Here is a 6,088-nt window from a genome sequence, read left to right as displayed (position 1 = left end):
AGTGGCTGGGTTGGCTTCAGTGAAAGTGGCTGTAGTGCATTTACTGGAGAAGTTGTAAATATGTGCTAACACTTTTAGCAGTAATCCCCCCCACACAAAGTGTTGGCAAAGATTATGAAGCAGTAGTCTGACAAAGGAAGAATCCCCCTGTCCACAATCACATTTCAGCTGCCTCGGGGAGCTCGGAGAGGACACGCCAGTGATATCACAGATCACGGCAGACGACGGAACAATCCCAAAACCCGCTTAGAAGAGAAGCAGCTAGGGTCGGGGGATGAGGAAGGAGAGGAAGAAAAATAATAAGCCGTCGTCATCAGACCAAACCCTCTGCACTCCGACATCTTTCATCAGACGCTCACTCACCTCTCTACCCTTTTGTGACCAGTAACAACATCCTTTTCCAGTGAGGAGAGCAACACTGGTGAGTAGTTAAAAACATCTCTACAGCAGTCTTGCCTCTCCTGACCTTTGACCTTGTTGGAGGAGAGTAGTATTTTTGTGGAGTCTCCAAGCACTGACGCCAGGGCTGAGGCTAATGTAGCTGACATCGCTGGAGGAGTTTATGCAGTGAGTGGAGGGGAGGGGGGGGGGGCAGAGAGGGGTCCTCCCACAGGGCACTGCAAGCCCCCCCCCCGCATGACGGAATGACAGAAACCTTTCTGCACTTGACTGAACCTACAATAAAAGTTGATAATTGAGAGCCAAAATGGTAGGATCAATATGACTGGGGGAAAAAGAAAAAGGAGGAGAAGCAAAAAGAGAGAAAGAGAGAGAAGTGAGAGGGAAAAGGCCCAGGCTTAAGTCTAATACAGTTTAACTGATATTTAATATTTTCTGCTTTCTCTCTCTTTCTCTCCCTTTGTCCACATTCAAATACTTCAAAAAGAATTCTAATGAAGTGGAAATTAAAAGGAGTGTAGATTGGGGTTGGAAAGAGAGGCTCCTAATCCCACTATCTCTCAATAATTCAAAGTCTCTTTTATTTTCTGAATAAAAAGGCGGAATTAATCTGGCGCTGTGAAGCTGTCCTCTCTTCTCCCAGTTTAAATAAATCCCTGCTCGTACATTAGGCGTGAGGAGACCGGCTCTGGCGTGGAGCCAAGCTCCGTGTCAATTCCCTCCTGCGTCTCTCCGTTTCTCGCGCAGAGCCCCACCACCCCTCCGTTTCTCATTCCCTTTCTCTTGCTTTCTGCCAGAGAGAGACCTGGGAGAGAAGCCTCACCTCCAGAGAGCTGCTATCACCAAAACCTGCCCAGTACACAGGGCCTATCACAGGCAGCGACCGCTGCTCAGAGCCGCCCTGCTAAGAGGCGCCCTTAGGAAACTCTGTGAAGATATTAGGACACTGGGAAGTGTGTTACAAAGGCATTATTGAAGGAAAGGAGGTGACCATTTTACCCTGGGTGAAAGTGGTTTCCTTGGCTGTATAGAGGAGCAGGTGAAATTCTGAGGCCGCAGTAATGGTGCTTAAAGTAACGTATGGCGCACCAGTGACTTGAAGTGGCATATAATTTCTACAGTTTGGAATAGTGTGCACATGTAGAACAGTCAGGGTGTGTGGTAACACTAAGAACGAAAACATTCTGCTGTTTTTACAGAACTATAAAGCAACAGCTGTGATTTTCTACAGCTGCATATCTGAAGGGAAACCATCATCTATATATGTCTTAATCAGATTTTATAGTATAGGAATCATTACCCCTAAAGACAGTAAAGACAGGCTACAACTGGACAAGGGTCCAGAGTGAGGGTCCAGAGTACGCCATCTGGTCGGACAAACCCACACATTCATGTGGACAAGCACCTGACCCCTTTCTGCAGGTCCACCCTGGCTTTCCTGTTCTTTTGATTATTTTGTAATGCAGTTATACCATACTGTTTATCCCAGGAGATCTGGACTGGTTCGAGGTTCTGGTGCAGTTCAACGGGAGAGCTGTGGCAAGTTCGTGATGTGCGGAGAAAACCATGGGCCGATGGCTCTCCGCCCTCGAACACACCTACTCATCCAGGACAAGGAAGACTGAGGAAGACAGTGGGGAACAGCACACCCCACACACTGCAGCGAGGCAGACCCCACACACACACTGCAGCGAGGCAGACCACACACACACACACTGCAGCGAGGCAGACCCCACACACACTGCAGGCACTGTCTCTTCCTGAGGCTCCCATCTCAGAGATCCGGAGTGAGAGCCATAAAGACTCAAACACTACCTGCCTTGTCTACGTACACATGCACCTTAGGGGACACCCGGCAGTGTATTTATTGTGCGCTCAACTGAACATCCCACAAGTCTTCTCTTGCTTTCTCTTGTGAGTGATGCAGTACACAAGTTTCACAGTAATGCAGTACATTTTATTAACGATGTTCAGCAGATGATTTTATCTAAAGCAACGTACGATTGTGGCCAAGCACACTTCAAGCTATTTAGTGTCTACAGAATCCAGATAAACACAAAGACAAAACAACCACTTGGAACACACCAACAATAACTTCAAACAGACCTCACGTCCAGACACTCACAGACCACAACCAGAAACAAACTTCACAATAACCAGTACTGACTACACAGATACCAGGGTTTAAATACCAGACATACCAAAGAAAACCAACAAGAAACTCCTGGGAATACAAATGAGGGGCTGATCATGACAGGATCCTGTAGGTATAATATTAGACACCATTTTATTTTATGTAGGATGATTAGAAATCACCTAAGGAATTCTGGTTCAGTGGACTGTTTAGAAGTCTTACATACGGTCTAAATATAACTCCTCCACCAAAAAAATTTCGTATTACATCTGGTACTTAATAAAGATTAATAAAGATTCTGGTTCTGGTTCTGGTTTAGGATGTTTGATGTGGATGAAGAGTTGGTGGCAGAGAGCTTCCTGGATGGATGTGGTTACAGCACCATGAGAGCAGAGGCAGAAGTTCCTCCCCTGTTCTTCTCACAACACGCAAGCGTGAACACCAGGTGGAGGTGCAAAGGTGAATTGCCACTTGCTAGTGGTGGAAATGGGGACCCGGGATAGTGTGTGTTTAACATGGAGGTAAAAGAAGGACAAATCCAAGCGCAAACATGTCAGTGTGTATTTAACACAGTGTGGGAAGTACACTGATATGTAGTAAACATATCAGTGTAGTTCCTAAAACCCTTTCCTCCACACCTAAGATTCTGAGGCTCTCCAAGATCAATGTGAGAAAGGCCTCTTTTTATTCTTCTCGCGCTTTCTTTGGGCAGAAATAAGCATCTTGATCTGTTGAACCAGCTGAAATGAGATTGACATGGCATGCGTGAGGTTAGGTCTGTTTAAACCCCACGCTCTCTTTTCACTAGGCTATATTGCTACTCACAGAAATATCTACTTTGTGCCTTATCAAATGGAAAAAAAAAATCATACAGAGTGCGAGAGAGGGAGAAATGGAGAGAGCCCTACAGCGCAAGTACAAAGGTGTGTCTGAAGATCCCCAAAGGCAACATAAAGTCATTTTCAAGGAAGGTATGCTATTTTTATTTATATATCTCCTTCGCTCTGTTTCATCATACATACTGTTTGGAGGGCTATCATTATTCCAGATGGAGGGGTGGGGTCACCATTTGCATTACCACCCCGGGCGTCTCAGTCCAGGCGTGCTGCCATGATACTTTATTCCAAACCATTCAGTGCACCATTATCACTTTGCCCCACTCTGTTGTACCTCCATCACACACACACACACACACACACACACACATGCGCACACACACACACACACACTCACACACACGTTCAGCATTATCAGCAGCATCTTCTGGAAGTCTAGCGTAGAACTACAGGAGGGTGTTTCTGGAAGGTAGTGAGGTGTGTGTCTGCGTGTGTGTGTGTGTGTGTGTGGGTGCATGTGTGTGCGTGTGTGTGTGTCTGCGTGTGTGTGTGTGTGTGTGTGGGTGCATGTGTGTGCGTGTGTGTGTGTCTGCGTGTGTGTGTGTGTGTGTGTGTGGGTGCATGAGTGTTTGACGTGAATGTTTGTGGAGTGAGTTGGGCATGTGTGTGTGTGGATTTATTTGGTGAGAATGTGTGTGTATGAGGGGAAATATGTGGGGTGTATGTGTGTTTTTTGGGTGTCTGTATACAGGAATGTATGTGTGTATGCAGGCTGTGTGTGTATGTGGGCTGTATGTGCATGTGTGTTTGTGTGTGTGTGTGTGTGTGTGTGTGTGTGTGTGTGTGTGTGTGTGTGTGTGTGTGTGTGTGTGCGTGTGTGGTGTGTGTATGTGTGTTTGGGGTCTTGCCATGTAATTGTCCTGGTGAGGACTCAATAGCATCTTAAAGCAGGCAGACAATCTCCAAAGCTGCGCTGACTGGGAGGGACGCACCCTGTGGCTATGGGCTCCCTAATAGGAACTCCTTTCTCCCAGAGATAAATGGAGAAAGTTCCTTTTATTTCTCCCAGCCGGCTGTTTGGGAGTGGGGCTATTAAAGCACGGAGACACTATTTATCCTCCAAAAGGAATTGGAGCCGCGCGGGGATGAGGGCAAGGCAGGAGAGAAGAGGGACAGGGAGGAGCGGCGGCCAGTGGAAATTGGCAGAATCAGAAGGTCAAACTGTTTATCTTTTTTACTCCCATGTCCCCATGTTTCCCCGCTGTTCTCCTTAGACTGTCCTCTCTCCTGCCCGCACCACGCATTCCTCTGTCTCCACCACACCACCCGTTCCTCTGTCTCCACTCACACCACCCGTTCCTCTGGCTCCACCACACCACTGGTTTCTCTGTCTCCACTCACACCACCCGTTCCTCTGTCTCCACCCACACCACCCGTTCCTCTGTCTCCACTCACACCACCCGTTCCTCTGTCTCCACCCACACCACCCGTTCCTCTGTCTCCACCCACACCACCCGTTCCTCTGTCTCCACTCACACCACCCGTTCCTCTGTCTCCACCACACCACCCGTTCCTCTGTCTCCACCCACACCACCCGTTCCTCTGTCTCCACCCACACCACCCGTTCCTCTGTCTCCACCCACACCACCCGTTCCTCTGTCTCCACCCACACCACCCGTTCCTCTGTCTCCACTCACACCACCCGTTCCTCTGTCTCCACTCACACCACCCGTTCCTCTGTCTCCACCACACCACCCGTTCCTCTGTCTCCACCCACACCACCCGTTCCTCTGTCTCCACCCACACCACCCGTTCCTCTGTCTAGACCACACCACCCGTTCCTCTGTCTCCACTCACACCACCCGTTCCTCTGTCTCCACCCACACCACCCGTTCCTCTGTCTCCACCCACACCACCCGTTCCTCTGTCTCCACCCACACCACCCGTTCCTCTGTCTCCACTCACACCACCCGTTCCTCTGTCTCCACTCACACCACCCGTTCCTCTGTCTCCACCACACCACCCGTTCCTCTGTCTCCACCCACACCACCCGTTCCTCTGTCTCCACCCACACCACCCGTTCCTCTGTCTAGACCACACCACCCGTTCCTCTGTCTCCACCCACACCACCCGTTCCTCTGTCTCCACCCACACCACCCGTTCCTCTGTCTCCACCCACACCACCCGTTCCTCTGTCTCCACCCACACCACCCGTTCCTCTGTCTCCACTCACACCACTGGTTTCTCTGTCTCCACTCACACCACCCGTTCCTCTGTCTCCACCCACACCACTGGTTTCTCTGTCTCCACTCACACCACCCGTTCCTCTGTCTCCACCCACACCACCCGTTCCTCTGTCTCCACCCACACCACCCGTTCCTCTGTCTCCACCCACACCACCCGTTCCTCTGTCTCCACTCACACCACCCGTTCCTCTGTCTCCACCCACACCACTGGTTTCTCTGTCTCCACCCACACCACTGGTTTCTCTGTCTAGACCACACCACCCGTTCCTCTGTCTCCACTCACACCACCCGTTCCTCTGTCTCCACCCACACCACCCGTTCCTCTGTCTCCACCCACACCACCCGTTCCTCTGGCTCCACCACACCACTGGTTTCTCTGTCTCCACTCACACCACCCGTTCCTCTGTCTCCACCCACACCACCCGTTCCTCTGTCTCCACCCACACCACCCGTTCCTCTGTCTCCACCCACAC

Source organism: Brachyhypopomus gauderio, unplaced genomic scaffold (assembly GCF_052324685.1).
Source record: "Brachyhypopomus gauderio isolate BG-103 unplaced genomic scaffold, BGAUD_0.2 sc75, whole genome shotgun sequence".
Classification (NCBI taxonomy): domain Eukaryota; kingdom Metazoa; phylum Chordata; class Actinopteri; order Gymnotiformes; family Hypopomidae; genus Brachyhypopomus; species Brachyhypopomus gauderio.
This window is presented reverse-complemented; position numbering follows the sequence as displayed.